General features: G+C 33.5%; 2 non-coding genes and 1 pseudogene across 2 annotated transcripts; 2 read left to right on the top strand and 1 right to left on the bottom strand.

Annotated features, from left to right (window-relative positions):
• Positions 1-2,827: 2,827 nt before the first annotated feature.
• Positions 2,828-2,969, top strand: LOC132272294 (small nucleolar RNA snoR134). Its single transcript, XR_009470034.1, has one exon. It is a non-coding gene; the product is annotated as a small nucleolar RNA snoR134 (small nucleolar RNA).
• A 68-nt stretch (positions 2,970-3,037) lies between these two features.
• LOC132272290 (small nucleolar RNA U36a) lies at positions 3,038-3,125 on the top strand. The gene has a single exon (XR_009470030.1). It is a non-coding gene; the product is annotated as a small nucleolar RNA U36a (small nucleolar RNA).
• A 19,587-nt stretch (positions 3,126-22,712) lies between these two features.
• On the bottom strand, positions 22,713-22,848 carry LOC132272304 (U2 spliceosomal RNA; annotated as a pseudogene).
• Positions 22,849-23,132: the final 284 nt, after the last annotated feature.

The raw sequence follows: 23,132 nt of genomic DNA on the forward strand, positions 1-23,132 counted from the left end.
TTTTATTAAATAAGCCGAACCCGAGCTTTTAAAATATAAGTCCGAGATTTTATTACAAGTTTTTGAGCTCGTCACAAGCCGAGACCGAGTCTGAATAGACTTCGTAAACAAACAAGCCGAGGGTCATTTGTAGCCCTAAACATGAGATTTGAGCTAAAACATATCCATCTATCATACCATAAAAAGACAACTTATAAGAATTAAACAGCAACACTAAGAATTAGTGTCATGATATTCTGTGAAATAGAGTATCCGAATGGGGAAGTTCACCAAGTAGCAAAAAGTAGAAACAAGCCCAAAAAAAAAGGCAATAAAATAAAATACATTTTTTTTTTTTTTTGGATGATAGGTTAATTCAAAATAAAACTAGATTGCACCAAAAGGCAGGCAATCAAACAAGTCAGAGGTCTACATTACCTATCACATATCTTTGTTTCGTGAACTAACAAATGCAGTTCCAAAACAGATTATACATACATATATATATATATATATATATATATATATCTTGATTAATAAACATGAGATAGTGCAGTCTTACTAAGCCTTAAACGGACCAACCAGCACAACTGTTGCAAAGATGGATTATGTTGTATAAAAGTATCCCAGCAAAAAGAGTATTATTCATGACTGAGGTTAGAGGTCTATGTTACCTAGCACATGCTAGAGGGCTAGGGGCCCGGAAAGCAACGCAACTCAAATCCAATTAACCCCTAACATTTACCCTTCAAAAAAAAAAAAAAAAAAAAACAAACAAACTCAAATCCAATTATCTTACAGCACGCAAATGAGCCTATTTGGGATCCTATAACATGCTACAGTTAAACTTAGTTGACTGCTTATAGCTGAAAACAAATTTATCATTCCACAAAAACACAACTTATGAGAAACAACCACAATAATGATTAGAATCATGATATTCTCTGAAATAGCGTATCCAAATGGGGGAGTTCGCCAAGTAGCAAAGCAGAAACAAGCCAACAACAATACAATAAAATTGAAATTCATTTTTTTTATATGTTAATTCAAAATTAAACTAGATTTTGACCAAAAGGCAATCAAAAGAAATCATGTCTATATTCAATTTCCAAGTACAGTTGGGACGATCCAAATTGCAGGCGGCGTCTCCCTATGTGAAGGATCAAGAATGTAGTGTGCCAAATCTTCCATTCTCTACGTTGACGATACCAATATCACGACGCCCATATGGTGGGTAAGCTAAAAACATATAATAATTATTCGTGTAATATATGGAATTTGGCTGGCATCTAGGGAACTTTGAAGCTGAAATACAAGTAGAATGGCTATCCCCCAAAAACATTGTGTCTCCACCTAAGCTCTTCACTTGAATCCGCTTAGCATAACCCTTCATGTTTGGCGGTAGAAGCAGCTTGAAAACCTTGAAGCCAGATGTTTCAGGTTGTAAATCATCTCCTATTTCTTTCATAAACCGTTGCACAAGAAGCAAGTCTCCACTAGATGATTCCACGAGATATGTAAGGTCAGCATACACTTTGGTACAATTATTTTAACTTGGAAATCTTTACTTGCCCCGTCCCTTATCAATCATTATGACCCCACCATAATAATTTACTGCAAAAATTTGGCCTTTATAATATATGACATCATAGATTACATTAAACCTCTCATCCTCTAGATAAATCCAAGTTTTGTCACCAGGTTGAAAGAATGCCAAACGGCGGAGATCATCATAGATGGTAGTAACTTTCTAGTCATCGGGAGACAAAGCAAGGTCAGCCGACAATATAGCCTTGAAAACTCGGTACTCAACCAGAGGATATTGAACCATATTTGGGAGGTCCATAATGGGAGGAAGCCCAATGGTAGAACCAGAGAAGGGGTTTATTAGAGTTACACCCACGTTTTCTTCAAAAGTGAACAACCAACCATACAAAGAATCACAACACTTCTTTTTGTAAGGTACCCGTAATTGAAAATTATATATTTTGTTGTGGGTGATGCTGTATAGACTGCACCTTTCTTCGCCATTATCTTTTGTAGGGAGCATCAACAATGGAACTTGTGTGTAGCATTTATTTTTAACATATTTAACTTGTTCTCCACCGTCACAAATTGCCATGGTTTGCAGACTCCACCAAAGCGAACATAGTCCGATTGCGAATCTAACTTGTCCATAATCACATCCAGTAACTTCTTAGTAAGCCATGCCCAGTCCGACTCCATGGACAAATTGATATCAAAAACCATTTATTTTTTTTGCACAATAGCACTGCAAGCTACGTCAACAAATCTACAAGAGAACCTAATGTGAGTTTTCAGAACAAAAAATAATAGCTACCTACTAACCAAATAACAAGAAGCCCCAATTATAATAAAAACAAAACAATGTAACCCGAAACAAATTTAATTAGACATGTTTAGGTGAGTGAATTGTAATAGGATTAAAATTGATGAAAATTTTAACCATATGACTTGTTCTATACGGATCGGATAGACCGGTCGATTAGGAAAATGGATTGAAGTATAAAGGGTCAATTGCAGAAAACACTCCTGAAGTATGCTTACGGTGCATATCACACCCCTCGGGTGCAAAAAACACCCCTCAAGTTTCAATTTGGTGCAATTAAGTCCCTTGACAAATTTAAAATTTAAATGGACCAAATTACCCTTATTTAATAATTTTATAAAATATATAAAAATAATTTTTTTTGTAAAAAGACAAAAAAGGGCACTATTCTTCCTAACCCAACCACCGCAAAGAACCCTTGTTAACCCATTTTCTCTTCTCTGCAGAATCATATACACATAGTATTATATTTGCTTTGTAGTTTTCAATATCTGTTACTTATACGGTGCACCACGGACTTCTCGGAATTTTTCTTAAAGAAGAAAACCCCATTGCTCGTGTTAGATCGCCGCCGTCTAGTGTTGTAGTTTAGCCTTGTACCTCTTTCCACGGCTCCTGTGTCAGATTGACGGCCACATATTATTTCACCTTTTTCTAATTAAAAAGGTATTCGATCTCATAAAATTAAAATCTTTCTCAATTTATTTTTGGCTTTGATTATATTTTATCCGCGCTTTCTGAAAGCAATTTATGAGCATAAAAGGAAAAAATTGGTTGAATTTCTTGACATGAGCCAATTCTTATACATATTACGGACTTTCCGAAAAAAAAATAATAATACTGAAACCAATTTATGAGAATAAAAGGAAAAAAATTGGTTGAATTTCTTGATATGAGCCAATTCTTATACATGTTACAGACTTTCCGAAAAAAAAAAAAAAATACCGAAGGCAATTTATGAGCATAAAAGGGAAAAATTGGTTGAATTTCTTGATATGAGCCAATTCTTATACATATTACAGACTTCCTGGGAAAAAAAATAAAAAAAAATAAAAAAATCACCACCCATCACTGCCGTCAACCCAAATGCCCAGTCCGAAGATCTGCAAATCAACCACCACCAAAGTCGCGATTTTTTTACAAGTCTCTGTCCGTCAGTTCGACCATTGCCATCGGAAATCGCATCTTTTACTGGACCCATCAAGCTCACGGCCGATTCAGTTATTCCGTGCCTGCCGTTTCTCTCACCGCCGAGCCCTCCCTCTCGCCGGCCACCGCTCCACGCTCTTTACCGCGAACTGTCCTCGTCACCACCGCCCGCCACATCCATCCTCGCCAGATCCATCAGTGCCAAGCACCTCCTTGCGTCGGCTGTACAGACCCGTTTGGGTCAAAACTAGTAAAGCCGGCCGGCCGATTCATGCTTGCCGGTCCATTCTGTCACTGATAGGATAACGCAGTGGACTGATCCATAGCCTAGAAGTGACCAAGAATGTTTAATTCCTCTGATGAACTTCGACGGGAGATTCTCGTTCCAATCGTGATAAGTTTATTGCCTTTGTGAGTATGACAGGTGTACACACAAATTTTGTACCTCTATAATAGAAACAAAATACGGAGCAAAATAGAATTTTATTAATTTATGAATGTAGAGTACAGTCCTTTGTAATATCTTTTACAAAAAAAGAATGGTCTTCGGATTCGATCTCCTTGTTTTTGATTGGTTGGACGAGCTTGTTCTTGAATCATTGTGAAATTTGATGAATTGTTCCGAATTCTGAATTTGTGTCTGAATTTGTAGACTTTTGAATTCTGAATCCTGTCTCCCTTTTTCTTCCTTCAGGCCTCTATTTATAGGCTTCTTGGATTAATAGGATGATGACACGTGTCATCTACGGATAAAGATAAAACTATAACTGGGCCGGGCCAGTTATATTGTGATAATTATCCTTAAAGATAATTAAATAATTTAAGTGGACCAAGCCTGGTAAATTAAATAATTTATTTAAACATTAGGCCTATATTTAATGGGTCCATTCGTTAAAACCAAAGCCCACTAAATTTTAGTGTCTACAAATTGCCCCACTTCAAGTCCCAATTTTGACAAGACTTGTCTCTTTTTCCAAGTGGGACTTGAAGTTTTTTTTTTTTTTCATCTTAATTGTACTTTCCTATTTAAATTGAATTGTCCAAATCCCAATACAACTTGGAGGTATCTTGTTGCCTATATATACCCTCAATATTGTAGGGTTTGATATCAATTCCAAAAAAATCTCTAAAGACTTGTTAGATCACAAATAATTGTTACGTGTGTTTCTTCTTCTTCTTCTTTTTTTTCTCTCTCTCTCCACGCATGTAGGAAATTTTTTTTATTTTTTTTTTTCTCTCTCCATGCATGTAGGAGAACAATTTTTTTTTTTTTTTTTTTTTTTTTTTTTTTTTTTCACGCATGTAGGAGAATTTTTTTTTTTTTCCTCTCTCCACGCATGTAGGAAATTTTTTTTTTTTTTTTGTTTTTCTAACCGCCCCTTTTTTTCTTTGCAGGGCTTGATTGGGTATAACAACTTGATTTGTATCAACCGTAGCAGAAATTGAGTCCTCCTTCTAGACAACACCGATTTGAGCTTTGTTATCCATCATGGTGGTGTTCAAGTGTTTCGCAAATCAAAAGCTGACTATCTTAGAGAGCGAAAATAGTCAACAAGTCCAAGGAACGACATTAAGTGTATATGACTCACTTTTTGGTCGCAATGCTATTCAAGTGCCTGATTCTAACAATAAACATTGTTCATCTCATTGGACATGCACGGCCACATGCGAACTCACCGACTTTGGTCCTGATCAGATTAATGAAGAATCTATTGTCTCTAAAGCCTTGATACTAAATTCTTCACTTCATGAGAGAGTTGTTGAAGAAAACCAGTTTTCACTATTGGGTCTTAATGTTCAGGCGAAGGAAATATCATGGAGTATTCCCTATAAACTTCCTGCTGAATTGCTATACACCGAACTACATTGGGAGTGGTTAGAAGATGTCTTGGCGCGGTTCCATGACTTTCTATCAAAACAACAACTATATGGTGCTTTATTCGCCTCCCTATTTTCCTATGATCGTCATGAAGATGTATTCAAAGCATTCCTTGAATGTTGGTGCCCAGCCACTAATACACTTCATTGTTCTATTGGCGAGCTATCAATTTCTCTTCGAGATCTATATATGCTAGGTGGTCTTCCTCACCAAGGAACAATTTATGATGAAGTTATTCCTTGTGCAGATGAACTATCAAGAGCTGGCAACAACAAAAATTCTATCCCTTTGAGTTGTCAACACCTATTTTTGGCCTTCCACAGACTTTCCAAGAAGTATAAAGGAGATCAGAATGTGAAGATGTCTGACTGAATTAATTTCTGGTTTAAAGGTGCATCAAGACATGCCAAACCTTCAAAGAAATCAACAAAAAATAAAGTTCACCGCCCTATGAGGACTCAAAATCTGTCTGGTGTGATTCCTCCTGTCCGGTCGATGTCCACCAAAGAGAAAGAAGTATTTATCAATCTTGGTGTAGATGAAACATCGAGAGACACCACTTATCTAGCTGCTTTTTTAGCATGTTGGCTCTGCAAATTTGCCTTACCTGCACACCTTAGCAACATAATTCATCCTGGGACTTTCAAGATCGCAAGCATGTTAGCAGATGGCTGCAACATTTGTCTTTCCATCCCGGTTCTAGCCAGTATTTACAGAGGCTTGAACGAGATTGTTTCCTCACCAGATCCTGGAAGCTGCTCTGCGATATTTCCTATTCACTATGTATTCGGATGGTTGAGTGAATATTTCAGAACTAATTTCACCATTCCTAATACCAATTATTGGCCTAGAATGACATTATATGCAGGCGAAGGAGGAGCAAGATACTTTGACCATTTTAAAGCCCAAAATTTATTCAGATCATGTAAAGGAATAAACTTAACTCGAATGGCTAAAAGATCTTCAAAAGAGCGACTTATTGTAGAATATGGCGAGATGAAAAAGGCTGACTTTGATACCCTAATCAATCTTCAATCATGTTATTTGACATTGCGCCAAAATGACCGTCTTATCATTGAGCCGTATAGTCCACACAGATTTAGCCGACAATTTGGGTACCATCAAGATATTCCTGGAAAATTAAAAAATGACTTTCGTACTTGCACCTTAGAGGAATTTTTAAAGCATTGGAACTCATCCGTTCATTATTCTTCTGGTTGTGATGCGTTGCTTCCTTCAACCTTCAGCCACCAAAAATTCTCAATTACCAGAGCATATGCCAATGGTGGTCCAGCGTATATATTGATCCATTTACACAGAAAGAAACTACCTCAAAACAATCTAAACGTACGATTTCCCCACCAGAGAAACCAACTAAAATCAGGAAGGTTTTAATTAAGGGGCTGAAGTCAAATCTCCCATCTAAGCCAGTGCCAAAGTTAACCATCAAATCTCATAATGATTGTGACGTTGTTGGAGGATCTAGTAGCCATCACCAAATAGCAGAAGATGTCCCACCACTAATCAATAACCGTCGCCATCGTCAGTTGTCAATGGAGTTAGATGAGGATGTGAAAGCTTATGATGAGGATCGTAACTGGAAGCATGTCACCGACAAAGTGAGACTTGATTCAGTACAGGAATGTGTTGCCACTTCTCTTGATCAATTTTTTACTGGGGTACCTAGCAGTTCACAACCTATACAGGTAACTGTTATTTTATATATATATATATATATATATATATATATATATATATATATATATATTTTTGTACTGCAAATTACCATTATTTATTATTATTTTTTTTAATAGATAAAAGACAGTAAGGGATTTCTTGGGGAAGATGTCGTCATTGTTGCTAACCCAACATGTAGTGCAGAATCTATTTATGGACCGTCTGCCTTAGAGTTGGCCACTGCGATAGGAAAAGGTACAGAGATTTCACTACAAAGAAGCAGAGTTAGTTAACACTCGGATGTTTTGGGGGTTGCTGAAGTGACTAGTCAAGCTATGAAGGTGGTTGAAAATATTGGTAAAGATCATGTAGTTATCCCTTCTTTGATTTTAAGAGAACAGGGTCCACCCTTACATCGTGTTGCCCCTTCTGAAATGTCAATTTTCAATGCGGAAGAGATCGTTCTTGATGTTCATCGTCGTGCTGCTTTATTCTTTATTGATTTCATAAAGAATATCATACGCGATACTCCTACCGATAAAATACTGTCTCGAGCACCTAAACTTCAAACACTTTATGAAGGACTCGCAAAACTCCCTGGAGACCATTCAGCTTTGAAGCGGCGAATTGACTCATATACCAATAATGCGGCCAATTATATTGCTACATCTTCTTCGTATGCCTGTATGATGACTTCAGACTCTCAATCCCAACGATTGGCCAGTATTGATGCACAGCTCACCAACGCTAGGTCTATAGAAGATGATGGTGCTAAGCGTATAGAATCACTTCAATCTAGTTTGAGTGAAGCTGAATTTAAAGAAGCTAGATTAGTGAAAGAATTGCAAGAAGCCAGGGAAGAGACTCAAGGGCTTAAAGTCCTCATATCGACAACGGATGCACAGTTATCTTAGAAGAAGGAAGCCAGCACCAAACTTTGGGAAGATCGAAAATCAATAGAAGAAGCTAACGTCATCTCGAATCGCGATCTTGAAGTAGTGAAGCAACTGGAAGAGATATTATGGAAAGAATGTAACGAAATTATCGCTATGGAAATTTAGTATTGATCATCATTTTTTTCCAAAAAAAAGTTGTAACTTTGAATTTTAGTAATAAAACAAATGATTTATTATCTCCATTTTATTTACAAAGATGTTATCATTATTTATTTGTTTCACCGTTCACAGTTTATACTCTTGCGGGTCAGGAGTTTATAAAGAATTTTTTTTTTTTTTTTTGGGCGTGTTGAACTTAGAATAAAAGTCTAAGCTGCCTACGTACCCTCAAAAGAGGGATCAAGTCATCACGTAGTTCAATAAAGATAAGGGTTTTTTTTTTTTTTTTTTGGCAATCACAGTTTTAACTCATGTAAGCCAGGAGCATAGTGCAGTTTAAGCTCGTACGATCAGGAGCATTACCTTCATGGGTAGTAGCTCTTCAGGAATTTGCCATTAATGGGCCCCACTCTTACTCCGTCTTCATCAATAATGAGATATGCGCCGTTAGTATAAACTTCGCGAACAACATACGGTCCATCCCATTTGGATACAAATTTATTTCCCTTGCGATTTATGACAATCGGTCTACGAACAGCTAATACTAAGTCTCAAACTTGAAATGATCGAGGTCGAACTCTCTTATTGAACGCTTTAAAAAGTCGAGCTTGATAACACTCTAGCTGTTGTTGAGCTTCTAATCTCTTTCCATCCAATGCTTCCAGTTCTTGAAGACGTAAGATGGCATTTTCTTCACTTGTAAGACCTTCTTGTATGGCTATCCTTAATGAAGGGATTTGTTGTTCCAATGGAAGAACTGTTTCGCCATAGACCAGAGAATATGGAGTTGCTTGAGTAGGTGTCCGATGCGTAGTGCGGTGTGCCCATAATGCTTCTTCCATTCGCTCATCCCAATCTTGCTTTGTTTGGTTGACTACTTTCTTCAATAGCTCACATAGAGTCTTATTGAATGCTTCTGCGAGACCATTTGCAGGGGCATTGTACATGGAGGATTTACGTTGTTTGAATCCAAATTTCTCACAAAGGTCAGTTACCCAACTGTTTTTAAAATTCGTCCCGTTATCAGTGATGATGTATCGAGGGACACCATATCGATAAATAATGTTGGACTTGATGAAGTCAACCACTGTTTCCTTTTTCACATGTTTATAGGGTGCAGCTTCCGCCCATTTTGAAAAATAATCAGTTGCAGCCAAGATATACAAGTAGCCTTTTGAAGACTTTTCTAAAGGACCAACTACATCTAATCCCCATGTATCGAACGGCCATGACGTCACAGTAGGGTGTAATGGTTCCGGTGGTTGGTGTATGAAGTTGGCATAGAATTGACAGGCTTGACACCTTTTTGCATACTCCAAGCAATCTTTGACCATGGTGGGCCAATAATAACCCATTCTTTTGACGCGAAAGTGCAGCTTTGGACCAGATTGATGAGCTCCACAAATCCCAGAATGTGCCTCCTTCATTGCATGCGTTGCTTCATTATTTCCAAGGCAGCGAAGGAAAAGGCCCTCATAGGAACGCCTATACAATGTATCGTTGTAATAGATGAAACGAGGTGCTCGCCTTCGTATTTCAGTCTTATGGCGTAGGTCTTCGGGAAGCTTTCCATGTTCCAGATAATCAATGATAGGGATTCTCCAGTCTTCTTCCTCTTGTGTCCAACAAGAAACCACATTACTTTCTTCAAATTTATCCTCCAAGACTTGTGGCAAGACCCATCTTTGACATACAGGAACATCAACCAGGTCTTCATCAGTTAACGCCAATGTTGTAACCAAATTTGCCAAAGCATCAGCTATCCAATTTTCTTTTCTTGGAATGTGCTCTAGTATGACGCTATCAAACCGTTCCAACAAATGAGAAGCGTAACGATGGTACGGTACTAGATCATCTTTCTTAACCTCATATTCTTTAAGAAGTTGGTTGATCACCAACTTAGAGTCTCCATATATTTCGAGGTCCGTGATGTTCATCTCATTCGCCATTTGAAGGCTGATAATCAAGGCTTGATACTCAGCTACATTATTTGAGCAGTTTTCAGCAAGTGCAAAAGAGTATGGAATGACATGTCTCTTTGGAGAAACAAAAACTACACTTGCTCCAGCCCCATTTGATCGTGCTGCCCCATCGAAAAACATCATCCATGGAGGGAGGATGTCCACAAGGAAGACTTCTTCATCAGGAAAATCTTCAGAAATTTCCCAATCGGCTGGAATAGGATGGTCAGCTAAGAAATCAGCTAAGACTTGTCCTTTTACTGCTTTTCGTGGCACATAAATAATTTCAAATTCGTTGAACAAAATTGACCACCTCGCCAATCGTCCGGAAAGGACCGGCTTAGACATGACATATTTGAGAGGATCTGCCCTTGCAACAAGATGTATCGTATGAGCCAAGAAATAATGCCTCAATTTCTTAGAAGCGAAGACAAGTGCGAGGCATGTTTTTTCAATTGGAGGATAATTTCGCTCTGTCGGGGTGAGTCTGCGACTTAAATAATACAATGCCTTCTCTTTATGTTCTTCATTATTCTGAGCAAGTAAGGCACCCAGCGATTCTTCTTGCGCAGCAATGTAAAGTATGAGTGACTTTCCAGGTACCGGTGCTCCCAATACCGGAGAATTGAGAAGGTACTTTTTGATGCTATCAAAAGCATTTTGGCATGATTGGTCCCAATTAAATGGAACATCTTTTTTTAGGAGTCGGTTAAAAGGCTGACAACAACCCGCTAAATTTGAGATGAACCGACGAATGAACGCAAGTTGACCTTGTAAACTTCTAAGTTCACGTAAATTCTTTGGTGGCAGCATCTTTTGAATGGCCTCAATTTTATTACGATCAATCTCAATACCACGATGACGTACGATGTATCTCAGGAATTTCCCTGAAGTCACACCAAATGCACATTTAAGGGGATTCATCTTAAGTTGATATTTTCGAAGGCGATTAAAGACAGTACGTAAATCCTGTAAATGATTTCTTCGTTCTTTTGTCTTAACCACCAAGTCATCAACATAACATTCAACAATCTTGTGGAGTATGTCGTCGAAGATCCTTTGCATAGCGCGCTGGTATGTTGCTCCCGCATTTTTTAGTCCAAAGGGCATAACTTTGTAACAATATATGCCTTTAAGAGTGCGAAAGGCAGTTAACTCCTCGTCCTTCGGAGTCATTCTTATCTGATTGTACCCAGAGTAACAATCCATAAAAGAGAGAGCTTCATGTCCAGTGGTTGCATCTACAGTGAGCTCAGGGATGGGAAGAGGAAAATCATCTTTTGGGCATGCCTCATTCAAATCATGAAAGTCCACACAGATTCGAATCTGTCCATTTTTCTTCTTCACTGGAACAATGCTCGAAATCCATGTTGGATATTTGACCTCACGGACAAACCCTACTTCAATCAATTTGTTGAGTTCTTCCTCTATCCTTGGAACTAGCTCTGGACGGAAGAAACGTTGAGACTGCTTAATCGGACGTGTCCCACGTTTGACAGCGAGATTGTGCACTGCAATTTAAGGATCAAGACCGGGCATCTCTTTGTATGTCCAAGCAAAGACATCATTGTACTCAAACAATAATTGAAAGTAATCATTTTCTTCTGAGGGGTTTAGGAATGCACTAACAAAAACTGGTTTGGGTTGATCGTCAGTTCCTAAGTTGATTTCTTTGAGTTGATCAACAGTAGTCTGCCCCCCGTCTTCTAGTGTTAGTGGAGCCTTCTCGATATTATCTGGTTGTTTACAGTCAGGTTCCTCTTCAACAGTGATGTGGTATGAAGTAACACAAGACGATTCGCCAATGCCTTCTATTCTATCCACTTCTGCTGATTGATTAGTAAATACAATGGTTCGCCTTCGAGCTTTCAATATAACATCATTGGTGACTTCTATCTCTGTCTTACGTTTCATTCGCGAAGGCACTAGGCTCTGAACCTCACTATTATTCACCGCGTCGATGTTAGCTTCTTCTGACTTCACAATCTTGCTGTTTTTTAGTGGTGCATCATGGATAGTACCAATTCGAGAAAATACTGACTTTCGAGATTGAGGTTGTGCAGATTTTCTTCCTTGGTCATGAAAGCTCATTCTGTTAAAAACAGAGTTACGAGGCAAATTGCTGATATAAGAACTTGAAACATTTGATTCTCGGCTTGACAACCTGTTGAATACAGATGTTCGATCGCATGGAGCTCCTATACGGTCAAAGACTGATTTTTGATGCCCAGTCTGCTGATCTTGTTCATCCTCAACTTCTTCAAACCCAATATATGAGGTGCTTGACTTCTTATCCCTCTTTGTGATTTGAATTCGAAGTGGCTCAGAAGCTACTAAACCGAAACCAGACTTAGGTGAAATGATTTTATGCCCTTGATCTTTCAACTTCTTCTGTGTCTCATTGAGGCCGTGCACCTTCTCACCGGTGACCTCAGCATTCAGTTTTCCAAGGCTTGCAGGATTTGTAAAATCATACCCCGACTTAGCCAAGAGTTGGTATGCTTTAGGATCGAATCCTTCGTCGATCCTTTATTTTGGAAGTGATAAATGATCAACCATAGATTGAGAAGGCCGCACAAACCCTTTTAACAGAGACTTGGAAGGCGAAGACTTCTGAATCTTAGGGAGAGGAAGAGTTAACTCTCCTTTAAGCTTTTGCATATCTTCTTTTTCCTTGGTTTGTGACATCTTTAATTTAAATTCCTTAGTTTCAATTATCTCGATAACAGGTGCCTGCCCTTCTTGTCGCTGAGATTTTGGAACATACTTTAAAATAGGTTTCGTCCGATGTGCTTTTATTGAGACCCCTCGCGTTTTAGCTACCTTTACAATGTATGTCACTGAAACGTCTAGTGGATCACTTAATGCTTCTTTTGCTTTTGTAGATTGAATCTCTTGTGTAGACGGAAGGCTTGGGATGGGCACTTCCGAAGGTGTATCATGATCGACATAGAACTTGGCATCGACAAAATGAGATTCTGCCTCTGTAAATGGCTTATGATCCGCCACAACCGTTTGTACGCCATTTTTGTAGAATTTGAAGCACTGATGAAGAGTCGATGGAATGACGCCATTACTATGTATCGAAGACCTTCCCAACAACAAATTGTAGGACATCTTTGCATCAATCACATGGAATAAGGTTTCTGCTTAGAGCTCGCCAATAGTTAGCTTTGCCCGAATCATGCCGATAGCTCTCTGTCCTCCTTGGTTAAAACCTTGAATAATAAGACGGCTACACGATAACTCGTCAATTGTGATGCCAAGATTTTTCATCGTAAATTTTGGCAATAGATTCACCGCCGAGCCACCATCAACAAGAATACGAGTAACTCTTCGTTCTTTTATGTAACCGAAGACGAAGAGAGGACAATTGTGCGGCTTCGAACCCAACTGAAGATCCTCGTCCGTGAAAACAATTGGTGCACAACATGACTCAAACGTACCTCTAACCACTTCATCATCATCAGATTTTTCAATGATGGCTGTATTATGGTTCTCTACAGTCTGGACTTCATCTTGATCCTCGTTCTTCTCATCATTAAGGCTTGTTTTCTTAGTTGAAACCATGTAAGTTGTTACAACTTCGTCATTTAGGTATCCTTTTGGAAAGAACTCCTGCAAAATAATAGGCTTCTGACTCTTTTTGCTTATAGAGGTGTGTTTAGTTGACTGTGTCTTCTTCACCCATTTTCTGTTATGGCCAGACTGTTTATGGTGATATTGGGGTTTCTTCTTCCTTTGCCCTCTGTCAGAATAATTAGTCTGAAAAATATCAGCTTGTTACTTCTGTGGTTTCTTTCTTGTCACCAGAGTCCATCCTTCTTCATCATCCTGAGGAAAAACCCTTCCAAATGTTGAAATGTCACGTACACTCCCTTGGCCAATATAGATTGGGATTGGTTCCAATGAACCAAACTGGATAGTTGTGCAAGATACCTCCGAAGTTAAAGGTTGAGAACGAGCACTCCCCACAACAGAGGTTGTCAAAGTAGCAGTAGTATGATTTGAAGTTACAACTTCGTCTGTATCCAACAAGATTTTTCCTTGTTTTGCCAGATTCATCACCACCTTCTTGAAGATAAAACACTTCTCAATTGGATGACTGATAATGCGATGATATTTGCAGTATTTTAGATCGTTGATACGTCCCATCTCTGGAGGACGTTTGCATTCAGGGAGTTCTATAACTTTACTTTCAAGTAAACATTCCAAGATGCCAGGAACATCGGAATCGAGGAAGGGGTATTCTTTCTTCTCTAACTCCTTTAGCGTAGGACGCTGTCTTTCCCTCTCTTGAAATTGGCGAGGCTTTTTATCATCCTTCTTGTCATCTTTAACAGATATTTTGATTGGGGTGGTTGAGATAGCCATTGAATCTTTAGCCGCATTTTTTGATGACTTGTCGCCCTTCTTCCAGTCCTTCTTATCTTTGCGTGGTTCTATAGTCACGGGACTTTTGCCGTCATGGGATTTCATACTGATCTCCATGTCATGGGCACGCGTAGCCAATTCCTCAAATGTGCGAGGTTTTATGCCTTGCAGAATGTAGAGCAGGCCCCAATGCATTCCCTGCATACACATCTCCACAGCAGATACTTCTGACAAACGGTCCTTGCAGTCAAGACTGAGGGCTCTCCACCGATTAATGTAGTCGATTACAGGCTCATCCTTCCATTGCTTCATGTTAGTCAACTCTATCATATTAACAGTACGACGAGTGCTATAGAACCTGTTCAAGAATTCTCCTTCCATCTGGTCCCAACTATCAATTAATTCTGACTTTAGGTCAGTGTACCACTCGAACGCGTTTCCTTTAAGGGATCGGACAAACTGTTTGACTAGTAAGTCCCCTTCTGTTCCGACATTGTTACAAGTCTCGACAAAATGGGCAATGTGTTGCTTGGGGTTGCCTTTTCCGTCAAATTGCTAAATCTTCGGAGGTTGGTATCCTACATGCATTCTCATACTGTCGATTCTCCTTGTATAGGGCTTTGAGTACATGAGAGTGCTCTGTGAGACACCACCATATTGAGCTCGGATTGTATTCGTTATCATATCTTGCAATTGTTCGACAGATAATGAAGAGACTGAAGAAGAGGTATGATTGGTTTGACCAATCGCCTGTTCTATCCCCGGCGTCTGGTTTTGACTGGTCGCTTGTTCTGTCACCGGCGTCTGTTTGGGATTCTCCCTGTGAGTACCTTGTGCTGTAGAATTAGGATTCTCCGTTAGTATTGCTGTGGAAGATGTAGGTTTCCCAGACGGTGGTGGTGTGAAAGTTGCACGATTCTCGGATGGCATTGGTGTTTCACTGAAGGTCTGAACTTCCAATTTATTCATTAGTGTAGCGATTTGCAAGTCCTTTTCTTCAATAGTCTTTGTGAGGTTCTCAATGGAATGAGCCATAGTTGCTAGTTGTTCCTCCACCGTAGCAGCTCCAGTCATCATAGCAGCAACCACATCTGAGTATGATAGGCCTTGAGAATCCACGTTCCTTGAAGTGATTGATTGCTCCAAAGTCTGACGTGGTGACTCTGGGGGTGAACCGACACTAGAGTGAGCATCATAGATAGAACGAAGTGAATCTGGTGGTGGAGCCTCCTCTGGAACAATGTCAAGGTTTTTGACATGTTGAGTTTTCACATTTGCCGGTGTTGCAGGATTAGTTTTCACCACATCTTGCTGAAGTTTGAATGACGCCATCGCCTGGGACTTGCTACGTGTCACAGGGCCCGTCAAGGTACTTCCATCGCTTAATTTGGTCTTCGTGCCACTTTTCATGGTGGCTTTAGCGTCGACCTTTGCAATAGCAATGTTCTTTTGGGCTTTTTTGTCTGTCTGAATCTTAGGGGGAGCCATAGAATCTGATAAAGAAGAAACTTGATGGTAGGAGAAAGAGATGAGAGGCAAAGGTTGTCCCACCGGGCGTGCCACAAATTTGTACACACAAATTTTGTAAGTCTGCAATAGAAACAAAATATGGAGCAAAATAGAATTTTATTAATTTATGAATGTGGAGTACAGTCCTTTGTAATATCTTTTACAAAAAAAGAATGGTCCACTGATTCGATCTCCTTGTTTTTGGTTGGTTGGATCCAAGGGCTGCACGAGCTTGTTCTTGAATCACTGTGGAATTTGATGAAGAACGGCACGTTGTTGGATGTGCTTGATGTTCTTCGCTTTTGGGTTTCGATTCTGAATTTGTGTCTGAATTCTAAGTCTCTGGATTTCTGAGTCTCTGAACTTCTGAATTCTGAATTTGTGTCTGAATTTGTAGACTTCTGAATTCTGAATCCTCTCTCCCTTTTTCTTCCTCCAGGCCTCTATTTATAGGCTTCTTGGATTAATAGGATGATGACACGTGTCATCTCCTGATAAGGATAAAACTATAACTGGGCCGGGCCGGTTATATTGTGATAATTATCCTTAAAGATAATTATTCAAAATATATTTTATTAGGAATAATTATTGTTTCATTTAATTATCTGGGCTGGGCTAATTAAATAATTTAAGTGGACCAAGCCTGGTAAATTAAATAATTTATTTAAACATTAGGCTTATATTTAATGGGTCCATTCGTTAAAACCAAAGCCCACTAAATTTTAGTGTCTACAACAGGAGATTTTGATTTCATAGTGTAAATCCAGCTCTTTTCACCCCGATTCTAGATTGAATTCACCTTTGGCTTGAAGCGTCTGAGAACCGAGATCTTCACATGGAGAACCGGTGAACCAAGAAAACAGAAGAAGATATTAGGAGTGGAAGGTAGCCTTTGGTTTGGCTTACCACCGAGCAAATAAAAAAGTCAAGATATTTGGGCTTCCCCTACCCTATGTCATTGATGTTTGAAGCGGATGGATCGGCGATGGAGACGGCGAGCACGGACGGCAGAGAATGATTGTAGTGAAGAGGGTGATTGCAGGGGCATTTTGGGAAGAATAAAAGGGCAAAATGGGTATTAGAGTACTAATTTATTTCATATTTCTGACATAGGGGTAATTTTGCACAATATCAAAAGATTAGGGGTATTTATTACACACATTTTCAATTAGGGGGTAAAAATACTACAAAAAATATATTTTAGGGGTTTTCTGCACTTCCCCAAGTATAAAACAAGTAGACTAGCGATTTAAAATTATAGACTTTACTCAAAGAAATTGATAAAAAAGAAAAAAAAAAAAAAAAAAAGGCTTTAGGCGAGACTAAAATTGATGAAGATTACTTTTTGTGTGATGATGGATACTGAGTAAGTTTGTGTGATATTATGGACTTGTAAACGGATCAGCAATTAGGAAATTAGATTGAAAAATAGAACAAGTAGAGTTTTACTCAAAGAAATTGAACACCAAATCGATAACTTTGTTAAACAATCTTAAATAAGAAAGAAAATTAGGACTTTAATGGAGAAGAAGAGAAGGTAGGACAAGAAGTAAACACGTGATCGCCATTCCCGTTCCTTGCTTTTATTAGAGTACCTCAAAGTAGTACTCTGCTCTGGAACTTCGTTTCCTTATAAGATTGAGTCACGTGATGAATGTTTTGTAACTTATCGAACTTTTCTTTTCATATTTTTTTAATTATTTTATAGAAATTATTTTATTTTATTTATATATATCCTTATCTAATTAGATTTCTTTTATTAAAAAACTTATAGTAAATAGATAAATACATAGGTTATATGTGATAGAGTTCTATTTTAAAATTAATTAATAAATTTTTTTATATTAAAAAATAAATACTGAAATGCTAAAATCTTTACAATTTTATACTTTATTTATATGTATTATTATATTATTTTATATTTTCTTTAAATATATTATTGTCTAATGTGATAGAGTTTTATAAAAAACAAAATAAATAATTTGTGGTAGAGTTTTATGAAATAATTTGTCATTTGTGGTAGAGTTTTATAGAAATTATTTTATTTTCTTTAAATATATTCATATATAGCTTGTTTTTATTTTCTTTTATTAAAAACTCATAGTAAAAGATAATTTGAGGTACAGTTTTAGAAAAATTATTTTATTTTTTATATCAATTATTAAATATTTTTTATATTAATAATTCTTGTCTAGTTATTATATTTTCTTTTATTAAAAAACTCATAATAAATACACAAATAGGTAATTTGTATTAGAGTTTTATATAAACTCTTTTAAAAAAATATTTTATTTTCTTTAAATATATCGTTGTCTAATTTGATTTCCTTCATTAAAAAACTCATAATAAATAGATAAAAACATGTTATATGTAATAGAGTTTTAAAGAAAATAAAATAGATAATTTGTGGTAGAGTTTTATAGAAATTATTTTATTTTCTGAAAATCTATATATAATAAATAAATAAATAGGTAGTTTGTGTTATAGCTTAATAGAAACTCTTTAAAAAACTCTTTTTATATCAATTAATAAATATTTTTTATATTAATAATTCTTGTCTAATCAAATTTCCTTTTTTATTAAAAAAACTCATAATAAATAGATAAATAGGTAATTTGTGTTTGGGTTTTATAGAAACTCTTTTCAAACCTCTTTTTATATGAATTAATAAATAATTTTTTTATTTTAATAATGCTTGTCTAATTAGATTCTTTTTTATTAAAAAAAACTTATAATAAATAGATAAATAGGTAATTTGTGTAGAATTTTATAGAAACTATTTAAATATATCTTTGTCTAATGTGATATAGTTTTATTGAAAATAAAATATATAATTTGTAATAGAGTTTTATAAAAATTATTTTATTTTCTTTAAATATTTCCTTCTCTAATTAGATTTAATTTTATTAAGAAAAATAAAAATAAAATATGTAATTTGTGATAGAGTTTAATAGAAATTATTTTATTTTCTTTAAATATATCCTTATCTAATTAGATTTAATTTTATTAAGAAACTCATAATAAAAGCTAAGTTGCGGTAGAGTTTTAGAAAAAAAATTATTTTATTTTATATATCAATTAATAAATATTTTTATATTAATAATTCTTGTTTAATTATATTTTATTTTATTTAAAAATTCATAATAATAAATAGATAAATAGGTTAATTTGAATTTTATTAGGTAGGTTTTAGAGTTTTATAAAGTTTTTTTTTTAAAAAAAAAAAAAAAAAAAAATCTTTTCATATCAATAATAAATATTGTTTTATATAAATAAATAAGCTCTGAAATACTGAAACTCTTTGCACATTTAACAATAAAACTCTTTTTTGGCACAGCTTCTATATATTATAGATAAAAACTATTTTTATAATAATTAATAAATATTTTTTTATATAAATAAATAAATACTGAAACTTTTTGGTGGAGCTTCTATAATTCTGGGTTTATGCCCCGTCTGAATTTCTAGAATTCTCAAATTTTTTTTAGAAAAACTATTTTATTTTTTATATCAATTAAAAAATATTTTTACACTAATAATTCTAGTCTAAATAGATTTTCTTTTATTAAAAAACTTATAATAAATAAATAAATAGGTAATTTGTTTTAGAGTTTAATAGAAACTCTTTTAAAAACCCTTTTTACATCAATTAATAAATATTTTTCATATTAATAATTCTTAATGAATATTTTTTATATTAATAATTTTAGTATAATTAGATTTTCATTTATTAAAAAATTCATAATAAATAGATAAATAGGTAATTTGTGTTAGAGTTTTATAGAAACTCTTTTAAAACTACTTTTTAGATCAATTAATAAATATTTTTTTATATTAATAATACTTGTCTAATTAGATTTCCTTTTATTAAAAAACTCTTAATAAATATATAAATAGGTAATTTGTGTTAGAATTTTTTAGAAACTCTTTAAATATTATATCTTTGTCTAGTGTAATAGAGTTTTATGGAAAATAAAATATGTAATTTGAGATAGAGTTTTATATAAATTATTTTATTTTCTTTAAATATATCCTTGTTTGATTAGATTTAATTTTATTAAGAAACTCATAATAAAAGTTAATTTGTGGTAGAGTTTTAGAAAAAATATTTTATGATATATCAATTAATAAATATTTTTATATTAATATTTTTTGTCTAATTAGATTTTTTTTGATGAAAAAATTCATAATAATAAATAGATAAATAGGTTAATTTAAATTTTATTAGATAGAGTTTAGAGTTTGATAGACTTTTTTTTCATATGAATTAATAAATATTTTTTTATATAAATAGATATTTCAATACTGAAACTCTTTGTACATTTAATAATAGTATAGATAAAAAAAAATTTATATCAATTACTAAGTTTTTTTTTATATAAATAAATAAATACTGAATCACCTTGGCAGGGCTTCTGTATTTTATTGTGAAAATTAGATTTTCTTTTTATTAAAAAATTCATAATAATAAATAGGTTAATTTGAATTTTATTAAGTAGATTTTAGAGTTTTATAGAGTTTATATATATATATATATATATATATATATATATATATATATAAACTCTTTTCATATCAATTAATAAATATTTTTTTACATATATAAATAAATACTGAAACTCTTTGCATATTTAATGAATATTTTTAAAATAAATAAATAAATGCTGAAACTTTAGATTTACTTTTATTGAAAAATTCATAATAATAAATAGATAAATAGGTTAATTTTAATTTTATTCAGTAGATTTTAGAGTTTTGTAGATTTTTTTTTTCTTTTGTTTATTTTTTATATATAAAAACTCTTTTCATATCAATTAATAAATAATTTTTATATAAATAAATAAATACTAAAATACTGAAACTTTTTGCACATTTAATATTTTATTTTCTTTAAATATATCCTTATCTAATTAGTTTTATTTTTATTAAGAAACTCATAATAAAAGTTAATTTGTGGTATTTTAGAAAATTATTTTATTTTATATATCAATTAATAAATATTTTTTTATATTAATAATTCTTGTCTAATTAGATTTTTTTTATTAAAAAATTCATAATAATAAAAAGATAAATAAGTTAATTTAAATTTTCTTAGATAGATTTTTTAGTTTGATAGTTTTTTTATTTATTTTTTTTTTTTTTAAGAAAAACACTTTTCATATCAATTAATAAATATATTTTAATATAAATAGATACTTAAATACTGAAACTTTTTGCGCATTTAATAGTTGTACAGATAAAAACTCTTTTTATATCAATTAATAAATAAATACTGAAACACTTTGGTAGAGTTTCTGTATTTTACTCTGAAAATTAGATTTTCTTTTATTAAAAAATTGTAATTTGTAATTGGTTTATAGAAAATATTTTTAAAACTCTTTTTATATGAATTAATAAATATTTTTATATTTTAGTAATTCCTATCTAATTAGATTTGCTTTTATGAAAAAAAAATTCATAATAAAAGGTAATTTGTGGTAGAATTTAAAAAAATTATTTATTTTTTATATTAATGATTCTTGTCTTGTTAGATTTTCTTTTATTAAAAAACTTATAATAAATAAATAGGTAATTTGTGTTAGAGTTTAATATAAACTCTTTTAAAAACTCTTTTTATAACAATTAATAAATATTTTTTATTTTAATAATTCTTGTATAATTAGGTCTCCATTTATTAAAAAAACTCATAATAAATAGATAAATAGATAATTTTTGTTAGAGTTTTTATAGAAACTCTTTAAATATATCTTTGTTGATAGAGTTTTATTGAAATTAAAATAGGTAATTTGTAATAGAGTTTTATAGAAATTATTTTATTTTCTTTAAATATATCCTTGTCTAATAAGATTTAATTTTATTAAGAAACTCATAATAAAAACTAATTTGTGGTAGAGTTTTATAAAAATTATTTTATTTTATATATCAATTAATACATATTTTTTATATTAATAATTTTTGTCTAATTAGATTTTCTTTTATTCATAATAATAAATAGATAAATAGGTTAATTTAAATTTTATCATGTAGATTGTATATCAATTAATAAATAAATACTGAAACTCTTTGCACAAAGGCCAAAAAAGTAGTAGTACACTTTATCTTAGCCAAGAGACCAAGAAAAGTTAGCCAAAAGGTTGACCCAAAAAATTTAGTACTACACTTGATCTTAGCCAAAAGGTCGAGAAGTTGTGATTATTATTTTTTTAGCTCTATAGTTTTATAAGAGGTTTACATGTAATCCTTTTTATTTAAAACCAATGTGGGACTTTGTAATTTGAATTAAACTCTTTTTATATTTTGTTAATTTGAATTAATTTTAATTTTATTAGGTAATTTAAATATTAAAATATATATAGTGGGATATAATAATTAATGAGAGCTCTATATTGTGAATTAAACTCTTTTTATATTTTGTTAATTTGAATTTTATTAGGTAATTTTGAGTTTTATAGAATTTATATCACTCAATTAATAAATAAATACTGAAACTCTTTGCACGAAGGCCGAGAAAGTAGTACTACACTTGATCTTAGCCAAGAGATCAAGAAAGGTTAGCCAAAAGGCCAACCCAAAAAAATTTAGTACTACACTTGATTTTAGCCAAAAGGCCGAGAAGATGTGATTATAATTTCTTTAGTTATATAGTTTTATAAGAGACTTTCATATAATCTTTTTTACTTAAAACCAACGTGGGACTTTGTTATTTGAATTCAAAATTTTTTATAATTTGTTAATTTCAGTTCATTTTAATTTTATTAGGTAATTTTGAGTTTTATAGAATTTGTATCAATTAATAAATAAATACTGAAATACTGAACTTGATCTTAGCCAAAAGACCAAGAAAGGTTAGCCAAAAGGTCGACCCAAAAAAATTTAGTACTATACTTGATCTTAGCCAAAAGGCTGAGAAGGTGTGATTATTATTTCTTTAGCTCTATAGTTTTATAAGAGGCTTTCATGTAATCTTTTTTTACTTAAAACCAATGTGAGACTTTGTAATTTGAATTAAACTCTTTTTTTATTTTGTTAATTTAAATTAATTTTAATTTTATTAGGTAATTTTGAGTTTTATAGAATTTATATCAATTAATAAATAAATACCGAAATACTGAAAAACTAAACACTTTGCACATTTAATAATAGTATAGATATATATATGTTCAAAATTTATGTTCCATTTTAAAAATAATGTATTCGTT

This window comes from Cornus florida, unplaced genomic scaffold (genome assembly GCF_030987335.1).
Source record: "Cornus florida cultivar Cherokee Brave unplaced genomic scaffold, ASM3098733v1 CherokeeBrave_3.0.0_Hap2_Chr08, whole genome shotgun sequence".
NCBI classification, from domain to species: domain Eukaryota; kingdom Viridiplantae; phylum Streptophyta; class Magnoliopsida; order Cornales; family Cornaceae; genus Cornus; species Cornus florida.